At 41.7% G+C, this 24,545-nt stretch overlaps 1 protein-coding gene across 7 annotated transcripts in view; it reads right to left on the bottom strand.

Moving 5' to 3' along the window:
* FOXO3 (forkhead box O3) overlaps window positions 1-24,545 on the bottom strand; it is a 123,877-nt gene that overhangs the window by 90,404 nt on the left and 8,928 nt on the right. Inside the window, exon 1 of one of the 7 annotated variants that reach the window (XM_054557957.2) lies at window positions 5,579-24,012. The exons of 5 other annotated variants lie outside the window; for them this stretch is intronic. The gene's annotated coding sequence lies outside the window, so the exon portion shown is untranslated. One more of the 7 variants, XM_054557956.2, reaches the window with a different exon arrangement.

Here is a 24,545-nt window from a genome sequence, read left to right as displayed (position 1 = left end):
CCTCTGACCTTAGAAAAACCCTGGTAACTCTCCTCCTGCTGCCTTGGTCCATGGGGCTGCATCATACCTTTATTCTACAAATAAGAAACCAAAACTACTATGGTAACTTCACAGTTTTGTTTTCTTTATTTGGCTTCCAAACCTTAGGAGCATGAAATTACCCTTTTATTCTACAACTCTCCCTAGAAGAGGAAGGAGAAGAACAGGGACTCTCCTTTTTTTTTTCTCTAAAGTTATTCACCCGTTTTCATCTTTTTGCAAACAAACTTCAGTTAAAACTTAAGTCAAATTTAAACATCTCAAGCTGCCCTTTTCCTTCTACTTAAAATTAATTCCACAACTTTCGGGGGAGGGAAAAACAAGAAACAGGGAAAAAGAATATGAGCACACAGCTTTCTGCCATCTTCTCCTCACTGCTTTGGTAGTTTTAAGAAACCTCAAAGTTTACACAAACACAAAGCCAAAAGATGTCCAAAAGAAATACACAGCAAAGGCCGGTCACGGTGGCTCACACCTGTAATTCCAGGACTTTGGGAGGCCGAGGCGGGTAGATCACCTGAGGTCAGGCGTTCAAGACCAACCCAGCCAAGATGGTGAAACTCCATCTCTACTAAAAAGGTACAAAAATTAGCTGGGTGTGGTGGCACATGCCTGTAATCCCAGCTACTCGGGAGGCTGAGGCAGGAGAATCACTTGAACCCAGGAGATAGAGGCTGCAGTGAGCCAAGATTGTGCCACTGCACTCCAGACTGGGTGACAGAGCGAGACTACGTCTCAAAAAAAAAAAAAAAAGAAAAAAAGAAAAGAAAAGAAAAATACACAGCAAAGGGGCCGGGTTCAGTGGCTCACACCTGTAATCCCAGCATTTTGGGAGGCTGAGGCAGGAGGATCACTTGAGGCCAGGAGTTAGAGAACAGCCTGGCCAACATGGTGAAACCCTATCTCTACTACAAATATAAAAATGAGCCGGGTGTGGTGGCATGCACCTGTAATCCCAGCTACTCAGGAGGCTGAAGCAGGAGAATCACTTGAACCCAGGTGGCAGAGGTTACAGTGAGCTTAGATCGTGCCACTGCACTTCAGCCAGAGCGAGACTCCATCTCAAAAAAAAAAAAAAAAAAAAAAAAAGAAATACACAGCAAAGGAAAAAATTAATATTTACTTTTCTTTCTCCCACCAATTATTTAGCTTTCCTTAAGCCCAATTAACCTGACACAACCTTTTCTCATTCTTTCAAGCTCATCTATTTAAAAAATAGTATGACCTAAAATATCTGCACACCCTATTTCACAATCTTTTGATAAACTAGGAAATAAAAGAACATCTTGTTACTATAACGTGTGATCCTCCCTTCTAAGAAAAAACACTTGTACCAAGTCCAGCTAACATGATCCATTAAGAACAACTAGTTCTTTCTTACAGGCTAACACTGGCTAGACATGGAGGACTTGAACTTTAAAAATAAATACTCAACAATATTCCCAACATCTAGATGTTCAAACTGCCCACTAAATTATGCATTCCTAAGCATGCATCCATCTCTCTGTGGACACACTGGGAAAACGCCTCTCTAAATTTTAACAGGATTGAGATAAAGACTGGAGAGCAATGAGTGCACTAAGAATCATCCTCCTCCCCTTAAGCACTCAATTACTACCCGCACCAACCATTCTTAGCGCCCTCCCAACCAATGGCTTCTCAGAGACTCTGAAACCACAACAAATGTGCAACCCGAAGCCACAGCTGTGGCCGACAAATGCCAGAAGCAAAATTCATGACACTTTACTTCAGTATTCGCACAGAAGCTTGGACAGGTGTGAGGAAGCATGGTACAATGATCTGAGGAACACCCAGCCTCTTCCTACACACACTCAAGCTTCCACCACACCTCCATTCCAGAAAACCACCAGAATCCCTACTTAAAAAATAATTTGAAGTGAATTTAAAATGCATTCTTGCCTATGACTAACAAGAACTGTGAGGTTCCTGAAAGCCAAGAACTTCTATTGCTCAAATCATGGAGCTAGGAGGAAGGCAGATGAGATGCAAAGCCTCCTAAGTGATGACGAATAAAGGAGTAACTGAAGAAATGTGAACACAAAGGGCATAGCTTGCAATACTGTAAAAACTGGTGTAAATGGACTATTTGGCCTTAAGTTACACAAAAAATTCCAACCACAGCCTTTCTAACCCCTTTCTTCGGTTCAAATCAACTTTATGAGGTGTAACTTACATACCAAAAACTGCACCCATTTTAAGCATACGCTTACACGAATTTGGGCAAATATATTTACACCAGTGTAAGCACCACCACAATTAAGATATAAAACATTTCATATTTCCCTGAAAAGTTCCCTTCTGCCCTTTTGCAGTCAACCTCCTCCAATCCCCATCACCCCTGGCAATCACTGATCTGCTTCCTATTGCCATAAGTTAGTTTTGCCTTTTCTAGAATTCCACAGAAATGGAATCAAACAATAGGTACTCTCCTGTTCAGGCATTTTTCTCTCACAATGTTTCTGAGATTCATCCATGCTATGTATCTGTGGCGTGTTCCTTCTTATTGTAGAGCAGTATTCCCTTTGTACTGACATATCACTATTTTCCAAACTTTTTTTTTTTTTTAACTAAAAAGAGGGTGGTGCTTAGCTTTAAAACACATACATAAAACTTCCTAAGGATACTGTAATATTTTTCTCTCAAAGTAATCAGAACTTATAAGTAACTTTGCATAAAGTACAATCCCAAAATCTCAGCTTCAGAAACATGAAGTTTTGTTTTGTGTCACCTCCCTATACAATAACTGGCTCAATCAAATGGAAAGAAAAACGATAACTTGAGATGTTTTGTTTACAGCCAGCTCAAGATGTTATTTCAAGCTGCTGAAGAACTATGAGGAAACTGTATCCAAGCAAATTTTCACGTGCTGCTTCCTGAATGCCTGACCGAAAAGTGAACTTTATTTAGAACTTCAGTTTAACTTGGGTTCCAACCTTTCTGCTTTTTCCTGATGATTTAGAATTTTGGATTTCATGCTGACTCCCAGCTACCCCACCATCAGAAGGATGTAATGGGATTTCCCTTGAGGTGGGACTGCCCTGAGTTCTGTCTGGAAAAGAAAATAAATAGACCATTTAAATTTTGTGTAACCTAACTGCCTAAATGATGCGCGACTACTAGTATTCCCAAAGGACTACAACTTGGGAAACTGTTCTAACAGGTAAGAAGTATAAACCTAGTAGTTTCAGGATGGCTGGCTGTCTACAACAGGCCTGGTTATTCTCAATGTCAGTGGACCATGCTTATCCCAATGTGGGGTACAAAAATGAAAATAAAGTTTCTAAAAGGTCACCCGATGAGTCCCAGCTACACCTGAGATGTGAAATGAGAGGCTGTAACACTCCTGAGCCCCCATCTCCTTACCCATGCTTCAAACAGATCTTTACAAGTCACAAGGGCAGGCAGCAACATCTTCTAAAGGATGAGGCCTACCTACATGAGAAGGCTGTTGCCTGTCTACTCTGCCTCATTAACTAGTTTGGCACTCTGAGCCCACCACCAAGTGCTGGGCCTCAGTTTCGTCTGCTGTCAGGGGAGGCAGCTGAGCTAGGATGAGCTCTAAGGTTATCTCCAATCTGAAAGCTGTCATATGAGGCTCAAAAAAGCGCCACAATCCCAATACTAAAATGAGAAAAGTTGCATATTTTTAAAACCACATTTGCAAGCAAGGCATCCAAAATTCCGACAAGAACATGTCTCAATTCTTCATTCCTAATTCTTGGCCATTGTAAACTCTAAATAAGTACTTTTCTTTTGTCTATCCATTACTTGTTTTCTTTCCTCTAATTTGAGTACAGGTTGAGTATCCCTCATCCAAATTATTTGGAAGTGTTTCAGATTTCAGATTTCTTCAGATTTTGGAATATTTGCATATACATAATAAAATATCTTAGGGATACGACCCAAGTTTAAACAGGAAATTTACTTATGTTTCATACACACCTCATACACATAGCCTGAAGATAATTTTATTTAGTATTTTAAGTAATTTTGTGCACAGAACAAAGTTTTGACTGCAACCCCTCACATGAGACTGGATGTGAAATTTCCCACTTGTAGTGTCATGTCAACGCTCAAAAAGTTTCAGATTTTGGAGCATTTTGGATTTCAAATTTTCAAATTACGGATGCTCAATCTGTATTATTTCTCAAAAAAAGGTGTGTGCTGGGTGTGGTGGCTCACGCTTGTAGTCCCAACTACTCAGGAGGCTGAGGTGGGAGGATCCTTTGAGCCCAGGAGTTCCAGTCTGCAGTGAGCATGCCACTGCACTCCAGCCTGCATGACAGAGTAAACCCGTCTCAAAAAAAAAAAAAAAAAAAAAAGATTTAAATTCAATCCTATTAATGAATTCCAGTCTTCATATTTAACTTTATACAGCTATGTATCTGTGTTTGCCTGCATACTTATGTTTAAGGTTTTTCTATTAAGACATTGCACTGAACATGATATCCTTTAAGAATAACTCTCTTAATACCCATAACATGATAGAGGATAAAAAAGTTTCTGGAAAAAAATAGCACCTGCTCTTGCAACAGTTCATCCTGGCAGCATGCTTTTGTTTGATTATTCATGAAATTGCAGATTCACTCTTAAGCTTGACTAACATTTAGTAGGAAATAGTTGTGTGTTTTTAACATACTTACTATTGGAAGGCTCTATCTTAAAATCAGCAAAAGGCAACACTGTGTAATCCAAAAGTCCCCTAAATTTCCCATAAGGATCTGAAGAAGGCATTGGTTTCTTCAGAGACATCAGTCACAGGAACTCACATGAACAGCCAGTCACCCCTGCCTAACTCCTCCTCCTGCTCTTAATGGCAACTAAAGCTAAGGTTCCACCCCCGGCTAGGCTGCAGGGGAGTGGACCTGCAAGTCTGCACTGGAAATCCGGAAAAGGCTGCCTGACTGGGGAATAATGCATGCACTCTAAGAACAAAAGCCTGCCTTAAACGAAGAACTTTCCAAGACAGTCAGGAATGGCAGGGCTGAGAGAACGCTGGCAGGAGTGTTTGTGCAAGCACACGGTCCTTCTTAGTACTGAATGTCCCCAGCACTTGGAGAGGAAGTAAACAAAGATCCGGGTTGTGCTTGTGTCTGTGTAGCCCAGGGCAGCCAAGGCCTGGCCCGGTCAAGACTCCCAGCTCCGGGACAGGGGGTGCTTATGTCACAGAGCTCCAAAATGTGGGCTGCATGTGCCCAGGAAAAATTATAAAGGCCAGTTTAAATACAGCCTATATTTCTCTCTACCACTTAGATTTTTTCTTTATTTTCAAAAACAATAATTTTCTGAAGTTAAGTAAAACTGGAACATGGAAAACAACTACTTGCGTAACAGTCCACAGGACTCCATGACAGCCTCCATTCTCCTCCTCAAAACGGATTTGGATCAAACTTCTCCATCACACTGGACCAAACACACTCTATTTTGTCTTAGGAAACCCTGAGGAACATGAATTTTTAAATGCTATACTGCAGAACCCATGCTTACCTAATAAATACTGAAGAACTAAGGTCATTACCTTCCACCAAAAAGTATAAGTATTCCTTCAAGCCTTTCCATATTCCAGTTGCTTCAGAACAAACCATGCGGAGTTTTGTGGGTTTTTTGTCTAGTTGCAGAAAATAATCCCAGCACAGCAGAAAGCATGCTAAAGCTCTAGCATCCTGCTGAGGCTTGGAGTGAGAGGGCAAGGCCCAGTCAAGCTGTATTTTCTGTTTCTCCAGCCTACTATATTCTAGGAGGCCCAGCCCATTGTTTCCCAGCCAGCGAGGCACTGCAGCTTGACTCACCACAAAAACAGTTTAGTGTGTCTTGGTATTTTAACTTTCTTCTTAGCTTCTGCCTTTTGGGGAGTGAGAGGAATCTAGGGGATATAAGGCAGAAGCAGCAGACCAGAGGAAGAAGGGAAGACCATGGTCTGTGTCTCTGCATGCATATCTCACTTTAAATAACAAATGCATTCTTTATCATTTTATAACTACAGTTGAACTTCTGAAATAGTATAACATTAATTAAAAGTTTTAAAATGTAAAAGCTCATTAAACAAATGTAATTGTACAACTGCCTCCATTTACCTTAAGTCTTGATTTTTCACAGTTTAGCTTCAAAAAAAAAAAAAAATACAACATCCAGTCAGTCAATGGTCCATGCAAATCAATCAGAAAACTAGCAAAAGGAACAAGCCCAAATGCAGAGAAAAACAAAAATTGAATTTTTCAATATACTGAATAGTTCAAAATAATTTAAAAATAACACACACTTTATGTACCTTTCTTGAACTTATCAACTTAAAGATGATAAAACACATTCGTAAATGAGATCATAAGCAATGCAACTGTTAGCAGATTATCACAGAACTTAGAGATTTTAATTTAAAGTTGCCTTTGAAATTATGTTCATTTTTAGATGGAAGCTTACACTTAGGAAGCACGTTCCTTTTGCCTGACTGCAAACAGCGGGTATTAGGAAGGACACTACACAGACAAGAAACTAGAGGAGGAGGGAGGATGGGGGAGCCCTTCTCCAGCGCATGTCCCAGTTTGGAAACACGGGTCTGAGTCATCTCAAAGCGAAAGAATCCTTAAGTTTTCTATAAAAATATTTATGTGTGTCCTATGGCTGACTTAACACAACACAGGTGGGTAAAAGAAAAGTTCCAGGTTCCAGAACCAAATGTACCATCAGGGAAGTCAACTAAGTACAGATAACCTCTGTGAGAAAAATTAAATATTTCGTCAAGGGTTTCTGATGACAATGCAAAAGCAGGAGAGTACACTGTACTTTAAACAATGCCTTGTCTGTTTGCAGAAACAGACTGGTCTAAAACGGAGGGGAGAAAAAACAAGGCCAACACTGAGCAGCGGCTCTCACTTCAAAAGCAAGCTGTAGAACAAGTGTGTGGGGCGTGTGTGTGTGTGTATTTGGGTGTGCACACATACACATATATATACTTTTGCATGAATCTGCATAATATATGTGCCACAGGTGGGCACACAAAATTTCCACTGGCTGCCTGACACCTATTCCCATCAATCCCCCTAGCTGATGCTCCTCAACGAAACCACCTTACTCCCTTGAGCAATTTGGGACCGATTCTTCTCCAGAGAGCAGCAGGACCCCTTCATCAGTCACACAGAGGCTTGTCCCAGCCCTGAGCTCTTGTGAGCAGCAGAGACCCTGGCAGAGGTGAGGAAACTAGGAAATGGAGTGAGCAGCCTGGGTTTATATTCACTCTGCCACTCAGAAGCTGGGTGAGCTTGGTCAACTTGGTCCACCAAATATCTACTGAACCAGTCATGGGCCAGACCCAGCTGTTAGCCTTAGTTTCTTCAGAAATTAAAAACGAATAGGCTGGGCATGGTGCCTCACACCTGTAATACCAGCACTTTGAGAGGCCAAGGTGATAGGATTGCTTGAGCCCAGAAGTTCAAGACCAGTCTAGGCAACACAGCAAGGCCTCATCTCTACTAAAAAATAATAATAATAATAATATTTACCTTTAGGTTTATTGTGAGAATGGTGCTCAATAAATGTTAATGTAATTTCCTCACCAACTCCCATTCCCTAATGCCCTGCTTCATGAGAACAAGAGTCTTGTCTCATGCCCAGAATCACACTGGAGGGTCGAGTACACCAATACACTGCTGTTGGGGACCAACTACATACCAGCCCCCTGGTCTTCCCCTCAACCATCCCCTTCTGCTACGTCCCTGCCACTTCTCAATATTGACAATTTCTTATGCCAGGGTTTTTGTCTTCTGCCCTCCTCTTCTGCTTCCTCAGTTTTCCTACCTGTCCAGGGTTTCCTCCCATGGGCTCCTCCAAGAACCTTCCCAAAGAAACTGATCCATACTGCTTCATCTGTAAGTCCTAGTCACTCCTAAGTTTGGAGCCATTCATACTCAGTCTAGCTCATGTTACGTCAAAAAAATATTCACAAGGCCAGATAGATGGACATAGATACATCACTGAGGAACGAACACTGAAACTAATGGACTGGCTCATTACCTCAGAGAACCAAGTTTCAAGCAGGAGAATGTCGTTTATTAGATCAGTGTTCTCTTTATGATGTCCCAAGAGAAAAAGTTTCTAAGTAACAGAAAAAGCCATGCTACTTCTGTTTTCATTTAAAGGCAGTTATAAGTTTGAAAGCTAATCTTATGTCCCTTTTTGCTCCAGCTGCTATGAAACTCAAGAGTGAAATGTGTCACCTAATTCTGGTGCCTGTCAAGTACTATGTTGTCCTTCACCCTCAGGCTTCACCTCTTAATACTGCACATATTTTTGTAAGCTGTCATTCCAAAGAGGAACATAAACAAGTTTGGAATTAACATCTTTGGGGAAAAGTGATCTTTGCTTTTCCAGAGGCTTGAGGCCTTCCAGGACTGGCAGGTCTGTGTCTATTTCAGAGGCAGTGAAAAAGTAGGAAGCCTGCTGAGAAAGTGGGATAGGAATGTGGTAGAAGCCGACCTTAGGCATGTGTCCCTCATCTCTCTTCAATGTACCCTTGAAGGAGACGTAAGGGCAGCATGCTTACCACTCTGCAGATGCCTCTAAGCACAGAGCGATTTTGTATGCTACTGAGCCCAGTGTGTTTTAAGTGGTTTAGAGTTTCATTTAGCTAAAACCTAGAGGGTTACAGACTAATGGAATAATAATAACGATACCTTTTCCTAAGGCACCCTAAGTAGCCTCTGAAGCACTCTAATGGGAGGTAAAAGGCATCTCTACATTGAAGGAAAGCATGGGGCACACCTTGCAGACTCCCAACTGTCTCAGGATCAAAAGCCCAGCCCTGTTCTGCTAAAGCGCTGAGGAAGGGGGCAGAGGGCCTTCCTGGATAGTGAAGGAGCCATGGCCTCCCTGCCAACTTGGGCTCCAATCTCAATAGTGCACAGCTGGTCCCCAGGCCCTGATCCACTTTGAGATCTTTCAGGCCTGAATTTTGGTGCTTTCAGCAAAATCTAAACTCCAAGTGGGAAACCTCTGCTTCCCAGGAGCTGGGAAAATAAATAAGATGGCAAAGGTTCTTCATGGCTTGAAGATTTTGGAGATAGCAATTCTTGGTGGCAAAGCAAGTGCCAAAGCCATAGATTAGGAATTCAACTTCTCATTTCAAAAGGGGCCAGCTCCACCACCCTGTGCAGGCTACCATGTTTCAACTGCATCACTATGAAATAAGGTAAGATTCTTGTCTTTTACTTCTCACTATAGTACTACTGAGGCTATTCAGAGCTCCTTAGGAAAGGCTATCATTATTGTTATTCTATTAGTCTACAACCGCCTAGATTTTAGCCAAATGAAAATCTAAACCATTTTAAATAAACATTGGACTCAGTATCATCCAAAATTGGCTCTACATCCTAGTAAATGCAAGTTTCCAGATGGCAAGATTCTAGGTGAAATCATCAAAATACTACATAAGTGCCACACATTATTACGTGCCTTCCACTCGTTAATTCCCCCAACACTCTACATGTTAGGGATGAGCCAAGTTATCTCCTTTACAAAAAGCAGACTCAGTATCCTTTCATGGTTACACAAACAAAAGCAAAGCCAACGCGAAAGGATGGACAACTCCCACCTCCCTGAACCCTGCAATCCATCATGCAGGGTCTGTTTATTATCACTTTTCCTTGAGGGTTACAAAACTTCTGCAAGGAATTCTTTGATTACAGTAATACTTTTATCAACAAAAAAAAATGAACTCCAAAGACACCCTGTATTGTCAGAAATTTCATTATGAAAGGTGAAAATAATGAATGATGGCAGAAATACATGCCAGGATGCACACTTCAGCAAGACTTCCCTTCTTTCTAGGCAAGGTGGATTAGTGCCATCTCCCAAGAAATACCACAACTTTCTGTTTGCATATCCCTACCACCCACTATACTGCAGACTCATCAGAAGCAATGCTCACTTGTATGTCCATCTTTATTCCATGCATTACCGTGCCGGCGGAACGAAACTAAATGGATGAATAACCATGGCTGTGACCTATGAAGCATGCCCCCATATGATCAAGTCACATGAGCCCTGGACATGTATACTTTTCCCTGAGTTTAGGCCTGGACCAGCACAGGCTACAGAAGCCAGCACCACTGCCACCAACCCACACTGCAGAAGGACCAGAACTTCCAACCATCGGGGTGACCAACACAACTCTGTCTACGAGAATTATACTCAGAAAATGTGCTGTATTTTTATTCACTTTTAAAGCACACACAGATTGCTTCACCACAGCACTGAAATCTTATTTGCCACAAACCTTTCAATAATCGGCAATAAGACTGAAATCTTGGTAACATTTAAAGTGACTAGAAGTGGCATTTTGGCTATCAGTGCCACAGTCAAACAAATTCCTTATTCCAGAGACTGCCAAACTTCTCCAGTGCCTGAAGAAGAGCTTAGCATTATCAGACTTTAACAGTTACAGAAAGCTGCTTTGGGGGCTTAATTCCCAATAAAAGATATCCAAGTGTACCAAACATTATTTAATATACGGGTTGCCCAGCATTAAGACTGGTGAAACTGCAAATTTCTCTTGCAGCCAACTGCTGCCCATTAAAGCCACTGATCCAGCTTATGTGCCCATTCCTCTGGCACAGAGTAACTAATTCTTGGAAACATTACATGCAATATACTTCTTTCCCAAAGTCACAACCATCAAAGTTACAACCACTCAGAAAACTCAGGCCCCATCACTCTGGATAACAGGGCTACCACCGGGCAGTCCTTCTTCAAGGTTCAAAGGTTTATTAGGTAGTATTTTGGCTGCCTGTTGTCTCCCATAGCTACCTTTTCACTGAATGCCCCCACACCAGCCACAGTGAAATAAAAAACCTAGTTCTTCCCTAGAAAATAAAGTAGTGAGGTCTGAAGCGAGGACTGTATCCAGGCGCATTACAGATGTTCATGAGACAGCTGCGGATCTTCCTCAGCAAGAATGGTGGTGACCACGGAGTCAGTTCACAGGTAAGAGTGCCCTCACTGGGTGGTTTCAAGTAACCTCCTTTACATCTTTGATCCTTAATATCCTCATCCAGAAAATAAAGGGGTTTTTGGTTTTTTGTTCTTACATATTCTCACTCATAGGTGGGAATTGAACAATGAGAACACATGGACACAGGAAGGGGAACATCACACTCTGGGGACTGTTGTGGGGTGGGGGTAGGGGGGATACATATGTAACTAACCTGCACATTGCGCACATCTACCCTAAAACCTAAAGTATAATAATAATAAATTAATTAAATAAATAAATAAATAAATAAGAAAATAAAGGGGTAAGTCAGATGACATCCAAGGCACTGCGTTTCAGGACTCCGGAGTTCCATCATCAATCTGGCATTAATTTGCATCTCAGATTAGTCCTTCCCCTAGAAAATCCCTCAGGAAGCAGTCCAGGTGAGATGAATGGGGGGAACATTAGGGACATAAAGCAGGGCTGCTGAGAAGCGGGTACCAAGAGTCACATGGAAGGCAGTTATACCCAAAAAGAATGTGAATAACAGACCCAGCAGGTGGGCTGGCCTACCATCCTGTTTTTCCTGGGTCAGAGTCAGCTTTCCCATCTTAATATACAGCTACACACACAAAAACAAGAGAAAAAATACTCAAAGTCTGCCCTAAAAACTGTCTCCTTGGGGGAAAAAAAAATAACCCCACTGCTTAACATCCCTTCAAAGCTGTCATCTACTATCTCCATGACAAAAACCTAACGAAGGGATTAAGGTAACCAGAATAAATGCATTATCTGACAAATGGTTCATTTATTTTCTTTCAGGAACATCTCTGTTTACATGCCAGGAAACACAAAATTTTTATTTTAAAAAGTCCAGCAACTGTTTAAAATGTTATTGGTCTGGACTGAGCAAAGGGATGTTACTGAGTTCTTACAACTGGATATAAAGATTCCCAGGTGACTCCACAGATGAAAATCTGCCTCCTGGGACAACAACAACACAGGGCTGGGAACTCTTACTTCTGTTCAGACCAAGCCTGCTGGGCCTGCTTCCCACACCTAACACATAAGATGTTTGGGATGATCCCTAGATTTCACCTAAAAGCAGCTGGAAGGCACTTATTTAGGTGGCTAGTAAATAAATGGCCTACACCAAGCCAGTGAAGAAAGGGCCAATGTCCTTTTTTCCTGTGAGGGTTAGGAGTGCAGGAAAAATACGTCGTCCCTATACGACAGTTAAAACTGTTTATATAATATTCCAAAAATAGCTGACATTGTTTGTAGGGCTTTTTTTCTTGGAGAGTATGCAGCCTATATTTTTAAACATTAAGAAAGCTTTATCTTTACCATTTATCTCAGAAAAAAAATGGAGACACTTTTTATTTTTCATGCAGATGAGAAATACCAGAAACCAAGTTTTTTTAAACAAAGTCTTGGCAGCGAGCCACAGATCATTTTTCATGAAAGGGATAATGGGGAAAAGATGGCATGGCAGTTTCCTATTTCTTTCCTCTCATTCCTTTGCCCATCAAACACTGAAGACTTTGGGAGATTTAGTTCACAGACAGAATGCCTCTCTCACCTTGACAAAGAAGAAATGATTCATAATGCTGAACTCTTTGGAAGGCACTATCAAAACACAAAACTTTTTTTTTTTTAAACTATTCCAAAACCACAAAATAACTTTGCTTTCCTCTTTTTCCTTCCAGTATAGGAAGAACTGCAGTGGTTCACTTGCCTCCCCGAAGTGTCTCAATGGTTCCATGACTGAAACTGAAAGCAAATCTGCTGCATTTTAAATTATAAAGCATGCTCATTAATGATATTGCTTAATCAGCAGTACATATGTGTTGTTTGATAATGTTCTTTGAAGAAATTTCATAATGGCTTAACTCTTCTAAACCCAGCCATCACCCCTAATATCTCATCACAATCACACAACTACAACCCTCCAGCCTCTGCCAAGGTATTCTGACTGGGCCACCTTCCATGCTCCTCAATCCCCATTTGCCAATCCAGTTATTATCCCTGTCCTCCACAATTTGGCCTCCTCCTACTGCTTCCATCTTTCAACATCTGCCTATTACAGTCACCTTCTTAAACCACCATATACAATGTCCTGGGCCTAACTTAAACTGTGAAGCAGATCCAAAGAAAAGAATGAAAACTAGACCCAAATGACCCACTGGCTTCCAAGCACGATGTGGCTGTTCAACAAAAGACGATATACAATTAGTCTGCTTCAACTTCCACAGAAGGGGCAGGGGCAGGGAGAGAAAGTAATGACTACAGGAAAGTTTAAGTGCAGTTTAGAGTAAACTCATCTGTGTCCCATTTCTGAATCTGCGAAAGATGAGCTGGGTCTCCCTTCCTGGAATATCACTTACATCTGCTCTAGAGCCTGGAGAAAAAAGGCAGTTTGAAGTGTCCCATCCCCAAGAATAACCACACTTCACAAGAGTACAAGTCTGAAAAGCCTTTTGTGTTCAATGTGAATGCTTGTCTACAACCTAACACTCAAGTCTGTTCTTTCTATGGGTTCTCAAACAATGACAGCTAGGTAGAACACATCTACAATTCTAACGGATCATGCAAACTCCCTTCCTTTCTCTTCTTTTAAACCAAAATGGGAAATATGATAGAAAAGAACAAGCCAGTGAGGTCTCAGTATTACAAAATTAAGATCCCTAAAGCTTGGATAAATTGACTTTGGAGTTTCCTTAGTCAAAGTGGAGACATACTGATACAGGAGTCCCATTTCTATCACTTACCAACTATGTGGCCTCAGCCAGGTCACTTGGCCATTTTGTACCTCAGTTTCCTCATGAGTAAAGAGAAAGAGCTAAGGCTGGGCACAGTGGCTCACGCCTGTAATACCAACACTTCGGGAGGCCAAGGCGGGTGGATCATGAGTTCAGGAGTTTGAAATGCGTAAATGCCAGCCTGGCCAACATAGTGAAACCCCGTCTCTACTAATTAGCCAAGCATGGTGGTGGCCGCCTGTAATCCCAGCTACTTGGGAGCCTGAGGCAAGTGAATTGCTTGAACCCAGGAGGCAGAGGTTGTGGTGAGCCAAGGTCACACCACTGCACTCCAGCCTGGGCAACAGAGCAAGACTCCATCTCAAAAAAAAAAGAAGAGCTAACACACATAAAGCTCAACAGTGGCACACTGCTAATAAACGTTCAATTAACCGTAGCTTTTAGTTACAGCCATGAAAATGACAGATAAATCTAAGGTTATGACTGTACACATCACACCCATTCACACCAACACAGAAGGAAGATTTAGCCCTTTTTGCCCCTTTTGGGTAGGGAGGAATTAAAAGTTTTCAAACTTCAACTACAATTCTGTAATTCAGCAGCACACAGAAGTCAGGACACCGACCGTCTCAAAACCAGAGGCCTCCTCTATAGCCACCTTAAGGAAATGTTCAAAGAGGGGTCAAGCAGGTGATGTCCCTCATTATCTCCAGGTCTGAGACACAGAAGCCAAGGACTGGGGGTTCCTCTGGGCTGAGAGACAAGCCTTCTGGACTGCTACTGGGCAGGCTTTACTCCTGGACTGCTACCAGACATTTTACTCCTCTGTGAAAGTGATCCTAATGCCAGATCCTTTCAAGATACCCTCTCTCCTTGCCCCCAGAACATGCAAGCAGAGGCCCATGCTTTGGGGAAACCAAAATGGATGAACAACTGATGTGTGTTGACACATTTCACGTGTGAGCGGTGATGGCTCTGGAAAGGATCCTACTGTCCCCAGCACTTCCAGTGCACACCAGCTGTATCTGACTTCCAATGTGTACAAGTCCCTGGTACTCTCCAGGAGTTCAATTTGGAATGCTGCTCACAGTTAACAGCACAATATTTTGGACTTTCCTCCAAACTCTGACCCCAGACAGAAGTCCCTCAATGCAGCTTTCCCTTCCATGTGGACCTTCTGATGTTGTTCCAACACCGAATCTGCCTTCTTGACCCTTCCCAGGAATCTTGGTGAATCTGAGGAAAGTGACTGGCCTGCCCTACCAAATCCCCCAAGAAGAAAACCCAGATCACTGCACCTTGGAGGCTTAGCACTCAAGCCATATCATCTTGGATATGGCTTCATGTACGAAAAGGAATGCCACTAACAGCAGAATGAACTGTAATCCAAAGCCATCCTGGTGGAGTTTGTTTTGTTTTGTTTTAGTGTTTATGAATCTCAGGCAACATTCTGAAACAGCTGGTAAAAGATCCTGACATGAACATCCAGAACTGGCCAACCCACTGTGTTTTGCACTATTTACATTCCTAAAGCCACCAGCTAGGTTTGATATAGCTAGCTGATCATGAGGCCCTACTTAATGGACTACAGAGTCCAATGATACTGACAAGCAGCATACTTGTTTGGATCTGTACCTGGTTCCACCTGTGGTGGGAGAGGTCGTGTGCCTTTTAGGATCCTGAGCCAAGGTGAATGTCCCGCCTTACCTCTGACTTCATCACGAGAGCCATGTCACTCTCCCCTTCACTGCACTGAGCCTCTCACACTGATTACACCCAGCACATTTTTATCTTATCTTTCTCTCCCATGTCCCATGTCCGTCTGGGGATGAGTCAGTGCAACTACTCCCGTCTGATAGTGGTTTTAAAACTAGGAATGTCCTCAAAAGACCAAAACGAACAAGAGAAAAAGATCACACACACAAAAAAACATGAATCCAACCTAAACACAAGTTCTGTGAACACAATATACGCACTAAGGTGAACATGTGGTTTCATCTATACACCTGAGTGGATCCTTTATTGCTGTGATCCCGAGAGGTGAGTATCCTTGCCTTGTACAGAAGACTACAGAGCAGCACAGATCTGTGGGAAGTCCAAAATACTCAAGGGGCTAGAGCTTTGTTATATTTCAACAGATACCACCATATTTTTTCCCCATTCTTGCCATGATTCTGAAGCCAAGATGGCAAGCAATGTTAGACTGTTTTACTCCTATCACCAGAATAATTCCACAGACTTAGCAAATGACTTTAAAAGAGTGGTTCCGAAACCTCAGCTTGCAGTAGAATCACCTGGAGGGCTTGTTAAAGAGTTTCTGATTTAGTCTGTGTGGGGTAAGCCTGAGAATCTGCGTGATGTTCCTACGTGATGTTGAAACTTCCTACGTGATGCCGACACTGCTGAGCTAGGGACCACTTGGAGAACCATCACTTTCAAACATTAGGATATGGTGGAATCTTCTGGTATATCAGATTAGGTTGCACAAAAGAAGAATAGTAAGTTTATATCTCTCAGTTTTCAAGTCTTATGCAATGACTTAAAACAGCACCATCTCTTCTTAAAAATTCCTGAAAACTTCAAAATAACTAGGGTCCAGTAGAGACTAGAAAAATGAGTGGGAGTTGGAAACTAAAGACATCACATGCATTTATATTAAAGAAGAGGAGACCCCAGTTAAACACAGTTTGTTAAGTGATAATAATGCTCTTGCCCTTAGAAGCCAACCTTACTCTTTAATCCCAACTTTACAGCACTCCTTGTCATGTGGAGCTTCCTATGGAAGGGAGGGCTGAAATGCATCTAAAAGTCAGTACTAAAATAGCTGATAACTTCCACAGCCAAAATCTAATGTCTCTAAGATAGAGGCACTCAATCCTGGCTATATATTATCACCACGTGGGAAGCTTAAAAAATATAGATGCCCAGGCCCCATACCTAGAGATTCTGACCTAACTGCCTTAGGATGGTACCTAGGCACTGGTGGTTTTGAAAGGTCTTCAGGTGATTCTAAAATGCAGCCAGGGTTAAAAACCACTGATGTAGGAGTAAGGTGACCAGTGGATAGGAGAGAGAAGGGGAATAAGCCCTCTTTAGACAATGTGTAGTAGATATAAAAGGAAAAGACAAAAATAGAACAGCAGCCAGGAGTGACCAGGACAAGTGAAACCGAGGTTACTATGTTAGATTCTGTGAAGCTGATCCAGAGATCAACTCAATGTTGGCTGTCTCAGGTTCAAAAATCAGAAATGGCTAGATGATCAAGGAAGTACCCTCATGTGCCAAAGACTTGGTAACAGTCCAAAGAACATGCCAGGAAACCCTCTTAATAAGGTATACTATTTTTTTTTAGAAGAGTTACTAAGAACTTGGGGCAAAGAACTTTTAACTTTTCACAGATCATTTAAAGGTTCAACTTTGAAATCATATACCAAAAAAACAATAAAATTTCTCCCTCAGCAAAATTAACTGTTTTTTTAAACAGGGAAGAAAGAGGGAAGAGATTAAAGAAGTAACTCTCAGAGCACTCAATAGCTGAAATCATCCTCCCAGTAACCACACTGACAAATGGGTTTTCAAAGCTGTAAAATCATGTGATGCAAATGATCAAACCAAGTTATTTTCTTCTCTTCCTTCTTGACCAGCACAGACACATGAGGTAACAAGCTGAAAAAAAATTTTTTGAAAGCTTTATGATCCTGTTTAAGGCAGAACAACGAACACAAAAGAAACTAGCTAGAAGAACTCAGTCAATGGAAAGAGCAAGGACTCTCCAGGCAGGCAACAAAGATGTCAGGTGAAAATCATCTCTGCTCACATCAACAGGGCAAACACTGGGAGCCCAGAGATAAAAATCCAGATGTATTTCCACTGCATTATAAGCTAAACAGATTCATCCATTTAAATTTCTTTTGGCTGATGAGAAAACTTAGATGTGGATAAAGCTGCATCTTAAAAATGAGAATTGTAATGTTTGATTGAAACATTAATCTGGTAAACAATTTATTTTAAAGCCGACTTAGAGGACACAGTTTTCACTAGCAGCACCAGTTACCTTTCCTAATTTAACACATGACACCTTGCTTATTCAGCACAGGTTGCTGATAAATTAACTCAAAGCATTCACTGATTTTATGAGACTATTGGAATAAACTTCTCTTCCCAATAAGCCTCTTCCCAAGGAACACCTACTAAATTATGTCCACAGTCAAATGCTGAACTTGACCTTAACAAATGATATGAAGGGTAAGTATGATAAAACCTAAAATATGGCCCAAATCACCTAGTCTTTCAGTCTGAAATAAGGATCTTTCGTGTAAGGGGAGGAGACTAAATAGGACTGATTTAGATAATTCAGTTCAGCAGAGGACATGCGTCTATTCAAAAAGAAGGCTGTAAACTTATCTTTATTGGACAGGCTTGGAGAGAGAAGGACTGATCAAGGCCGCTAATTTCAAGAAACAGTATACTAGCTCACCTAGGAAATTATCTATCATGAGCTTAAGAGTCCATGTGTTCTAAAGCAAACATGCTCAACACCAGCATCAGCTCGAAGATAACTTTAAAATAATCAGGCCTATGACATTTTCGTAAGTCAATTCCAGGCTTTTCAGGGTTACATAAATGATGAACCTCATCTAAGTGATCATTATTATTTTAAAGAAATTTGAAAGAATGTTTGAGTTCAGAGCTTCAGTTTTTACTTAAAATTATCTTGCCCAAAATGTTATTAGTCTGTGGGCCTCAATCTGCATGACAGGTATATTCATACATGGCACATTAATACTGTTAATGGAACTATACTGAAAGTGAATAAAGATTTGTTCTCCTTTTCATCCTACCAACTGAAGGTTTTCTACTGCAAAAACAAAGACAACAAAAACCCGTATCCAATTCGGACTCAGATGCAAAAGTATGAAGGATGAGATTAACAAGTCCTTGGTTTGGAAATAAATGTTGGTGGGAAGCCCTAGAACAGCTATGTGTAAGGTAAAAACTCTGGAAGACCCATCGCAACGCTTTTAAATTAGGTAGTTTTGTTTTGTTTTCAGTGATTTATCAACAGGAAATGTTCAAATGAAGAGATCTAGGGAAAGTGTTTTACTCTATGAAACCATCACAGTATCAGAAGCAAATAATCTACATCGAGGTTTTTTTTTTTTTTAGGTATTAAGTAAAATAAAATAGGAAGAAAAGGGAGGAAGGTAAGCAGGAGGCTTTAAACATCACTCAGCCCAAGCTTAATATGAAATATGGAACCAAAGCAATTATGCTGATAATTTATGATGAAAGAAATATCATTTCTAAAAATCAATGATTAGGACACTTCAGGAAAAAAGTAGTTTTGTGATTGGAATTATCTGAATTAATGACTTAACTGTCCACTTGATCTTTTTAATGTAGTAAAAAGGGAGAACCAGTTTTCAAGGAGACAAGCTCAATTGTATGTAATTTTATGTCCTCCTTACACTTCAAGCTTGTACCCAGAGCTGTCCCTTTAAAAGTCCACGGTGGCACTGCCAACTTCTATTGCAGCTGCCTCCAGCCACACAGTCCTCCCCTGCATGCTGTTATACTCAGTTATCAGGTAGCACCCTTCTGCCTGCTCATGTTTATCACAGAGTTTCAGTCTATCCTCTGGATATTATCCAGACACTACTTACCTATCTTTACTATGAAACTGAGAGTTCTGTAATTTTTTTCCAACATACACAGAACAATATGGGATAATTAGCATTCTATCCTGTTAGCTACATTTTATCTTAGGGCACTGTCTTCCTGTGGCCAATTAAAACCACCATTTTAGGTCGTATTCATACATATTTTTACCTTGAAGACAAAAGCAGTAGGCTCTTCAGTAGAGATAAACACTAACCTGGCCAGCAACTTGCATTATGCAACATTTTTCTGTCTCTATCTTGGCAGCCTGCTTTTAAACTCGTCAGTAACTGCATTGCAAAGAGACGACCACCTCACAAAATATTTTTAATATCCTTCATTATGATTTCTGATTTAGCAGCAAAACTTCTGCCAAGAACTCCTTCTAAATGTGTTTTTTCTTCCTGAAATCTGCTTTTCTTGATGTTGCTGCCTGCATTCATCTACCTGCTTGAAGCCTATAAAAGCACAGATATCCTGTCCCAACACAGAAATTTCTGCGATAAGGCCCCATCCCAAAAGATTTCTACCTACCATGTGTCACTCTATTCTTCTAAATAATACACTGTGCATCTGACCCATAGTAAACCATGGTCACACCTGGCAGTAACCAAAGAGAAATGGAGAATCACCAAACCAACAGGTTTCTGACAGAATTCTCAAGCCATTCCTACTCTCCCATTAAAGACCCAGGTACGCGCTAATTCTTCTCCCTTTTTTTTTTTTTTTTGAGACAGAGTCTCGCTCTGCCGCCCAGGCTGAAGTGCAGTGGCATGATCTCAGCTCACTGCAACCTACGCCCCTCCAGGTTTAACCAGTTCTCTGCCTCAGCTTCCGGAGTAGCTGGGATTACAGGCATGTGCCACCACGCCCAGCTAATTTTTTGTATTTTTAGTAGAGACGGGATTTCACTACCTTGGTCAGGCTGGTCTTGAACTCCTGACTTCATGATCCACCTGCCTCGGCCTCCCAAAGTGCTGGGATTACAGGCGTGAGCCGCTGCGCCCGACCAATATCGTAAGTCTTTATTATTATTATTACTTATTTATTTTTGAGACAAAGTCTTGCTCTTGTCCCCCAGGCTGGAGTAAAATGGTGTGATCTTGGCTCACTGCAACCTCCACCTCCCGGGTTCAAGCGATTCTCCTGCTTCGGCCTCCTGAGTAGCTGGGATTACAGGCGCCAGCCACCATGCCCAGATAATTTTTTGTATTTTTAGTAGAGACGGGATTTCACCATGTTGGCCAGGCTGGTCTCAAATTCCTCACCTCAGGTGATGCTCCCGCCTCAGCCTACCAAAGTGCTGGGATTACAGGCGTGAACCACTGTGCCCAGCTAATTCTTAAAAGTTATTTAGCTCATGCAAAAATCAAGGGAAGGAGCCTAAATCACGGAGCCAAGTTCACTTCCCACCAGCACACAGAGAGGTGCTATTACTCAGTCAGCACAACTCTGAAGATGAGCATTCAAGATGGAGTCAGAAGGATTAAGGTGGGGATTCCTGGGGATAGAGGTAAAGAATGCAGCATAGAGTAGAAACTTTTTAAATGGCAGCTCTTTATCTATTTATTTATTTATTTATTTATTTATTTTTGAGACAGAGTCTCGCTCTGTCACCCAGGCTGGAGTGCAGTGGCGCAATCTCGGCTTACTGCAAGCTCCGCCTCCTGGGTTCACGCTTCTCCTGCCTCAGCCTCCCGAGTAGCTGGGACTACAGGTGCCCGCCACCACACCCGGCTAATTTTTTTGTATTTTTAGTAGAGATGGGGTTTCACCGTGTTAGCCAGGATGGTCTCGATCTCCTAACCTCGTGATCCGCCTGCCTCAGTCTCCCAAAGTGCTGGGATTACAGGCATGAGCCACCGCGCCCGGCCAACAGCTCTTTAATTTCTTGTTGTACCCCACCCAAAGTCCCACCCACACTCCAGGAGACAGGAAAGTATACTAGAAGAGGCAGATGCTCCCAAGTCAGAGAGCCCTGGGTTTGGATCCCAAGCAAGTTACTTTCACCTTCCTTGAACCATTTCCTTGTCTTTAAACTGAGGTTTACGTTTAAATGCCTATCTTATAGGATCAATATTAAACGTAAAAAACCTAGTTGAGTAACGGGCACATAATAAGGGCTCAATAAATCACCACTACTATTATTGTCAGTATTATTATAAATAGGCTAGAAAATGAATGTGTAGACTCTTCTTTTTATTGCAAAAACCAAACGTATCTCTAATATAACCCTGACACCCCTCCCCAAAAATATCATTTTAAAATATGAGAATAAACAGATGCAATTCTGATTCTTAAATGTCTGAACATTTCAAGCCAAACACCTACTGGGTACCTACAAGATATCTACTGCTACTGCTGCTGCTTCTATGAGGACAACCACTCCATGTTCTATACTTTAAAAGAAGAGCTGGTTTTTTGAATGTAAATATAAACAGAGCAGACGCGAGCCTGAAGGACCAAGTGTGTGAGACTCTGCAAGGCTTGAACCAAGCACAGGACACACTGAGGGGACTCCAGAGAGATTTGGATTAGCCTTACTACCATCACTGATGGCAGTGAACATGGTATGCCTCCATCTTCTCAAGTCCTGACAGGGCCAAAAGGAGGCTTCTTCTTCCACACTATTCTTCCACTGAGGATCCTTGGCTTCTCCCTCCCCTCCCCTCAAAGACAGACTCTTCTAGACCAAAGCCCTCAGCCAGACTTCATGGACTTACTGTAAACCTCAAGTCCACAATCAACAAGCACAGCCATACTGTCAGTTCACAAAACAGGCAGAGAAAAAGAAATTCAGTAAGGAGGGGGACTAAGGGGAAGGACATACCTTATTCAAAATGCAAAAGGGGACATGTCCTAGTAGCTCTAACTGGGAAATCAAGGAAAATTCATGTCTCCCTCTGTCCTCACTGCAGGATTAAAAAAAGAAGAAATGTAGATGACAAGAAAGTAGCCTATGAATGATTATTAACACTTTGATTTGAATCTAAATAAAGTCTTTTTATTCTTCTCCATCTGCAACTCTGCCATTCCCACTCTTCTATCCCTAGGCTCCTAGGTTACTTTCTTAGGACTGCCGTAACGAATTACCACAAATTTCAGGGCTTAAAACAACAAAAATTCACTCTCTCTCAGTTCTGGAGGCTAGAAGTCCAAAATGAAGGCGTTGGCAAAGCCATGCTCCCTGGGAAGGCTCTAGGGGAGGATCTTTTCTTGCCCCTACCAGCTTCTGGCGGCTCCTGGCAATCCTTGGTGTTCTTTGGCTTATAACTGCATCACTCTAATATTTGTCTCCAACTTCCCACGGCCTTATTTGGGTCTCTATGTATTTTCTCCTCTTCTTATACACACCAGTCACTAGATTTAGGACCCACCCTAAGCTAATATGACTTCACTTTAATTTAACTAATTACTTCAGGAAAGATCCTATTTCCCAATAAGGTCACCATTCTAAAGTTCCAGGAAGACATGAATTTTAGAGGAACTCTATTTAACCCACTCCAACTGCCATGTCAAAAATAAACCCCCACCACCAAAATACAGGGCATAGTGGAGGGAGGTGAGAAACCGATACAGCATTACATAATTATAAAAAGTTCAAAGTTATAGTAGCCTCCTGTAGATTCATGACTATTCATTTTTGAATTGGAAATAATGTTGTTCTTACTTTTTACCTTACCTTTCTCTCTTACCTGAGAGAAATATACACACATACATTTCTCTCACCCATGAGCAACTGTGAAGCCTTGGAAAATATCAAAAGTCCCAATCAAAATAGCACTAAAACACAGAACATCCCACTGATCCAGACACTTGACTACTCTGTAAAAATTTGGTCTTAGGTATAAATGAACATGTAGTATCAGGAACTGAGTAGTAAAAAGATGAAAGGCAGGGGAGGATATTTTTCAGTTAAAAGCACTCTCATTTAATGATCTAGGAGTGGGAAGTAAATCATGGGTCTTAGAAGACCAGGGTTTCCTTTAAAACACTTGCTTTAAGTTTTTAATCTCCACACCCCCTCTCCTAAATTTTCCTTTTCTAATGATGACAATAAACTTACATGGAAACACTATATATCAGAGTTCTTTAAAAAATAATCAAGGTATTATTTTAGCTGTGTGGAGAAAAAAATACTTGACATCAGCTTAAAGACTTGTGTACTCCCTCTGCTGGCTCTGAATTTAAAGTAAATTCTCAATACCTTCAAGGGCTAACTTAATTAACTTCACTAGACATCTGAAATACAAGGAAGGCTGGTTGCAGGGGCTCACATTTGTAATCCCAGCACTTTGGGAGGCCCAAGCAAGAGGATCGCTTGAGCCCAGGAGTTTGAGACCAACCTGGCAACAAAGTGAGACCTCATATCTCTACAAAAAAAACATAAAGTTAGCTGGGTGTCGTGGCGCTCATTAGTAGTCCCAGCTACTAGGGCAGCTGAGGCAGGAGGATCATAGCTCTCTACAGAGACAGCCGGGAGTTTGAAGCTGTGGAGAGCTATGATTGTGCCACTGCACTCCAGCCTAGGTGACAGAGCGAGGCCTTGTCTCAAATAAAAAATTTAAAATAAAAACACACAAGGGAGCCGGGCGCAGTGGCTCATGCCTGTAATCCCAGCACTTCGGGAGGCCGAGGCAGGCACATCAGGAGGTCAGGAGATCGAGACCATCCTGGCTAACACGGTGAAACCCCGTCTCTACTAAAAATACAAAAAATTAGCTGGGAGTGGTGGTGAGCACCTGTAGTCCCAGCTACTCGGGAGGCTGAGGCAGGAGAATGGCATGAACCCAGGAGGCGGAGCTTGCAGTGAGCCGAGATCACGCCACTGCACTCCAGCCTAGGCGACAGAGCGAGATTCTGTCTCAAAAAAAAAAAAAAAAAAAAACAAAAACAAAAACAAAAAAACACGCAAGGGAAAATATGATGTGGATTCTTCCACCCCACCCCACCCCCTAATGGTTTTCAAACAAATTCCTAAACACATACTGAAGACTGCCAAACACATCTCTGTTGGGTTTACTATAGGTTCACTCCAGAAGGAAGGTAATGTATGCTGTTTGTTCGTTTGTTTGGGGGAGAGTTTACTTCCTGCTCCAGCC

The sequence above is a fragment of the Pongo abelii genome, chromosome 5, assembly GCF_028885655.2.
Source record: "Pongo abelii isolate AG06213 chromosome 5, NHGRI_mPonAbe1-v2.0_pri, whole genome shotgun sequence".
NCBI classification, from domain to species: domain Eukaryota; kingdom Metazoa; phylum Chordata; class Mammalia; order Primates; family Hominidae; genus Pongo; species Pongo abelii.
Note: the sequence above shows the minus strand (reverse complement) of the source record. Positions and strands in the feature narration are given on the sequence as shown.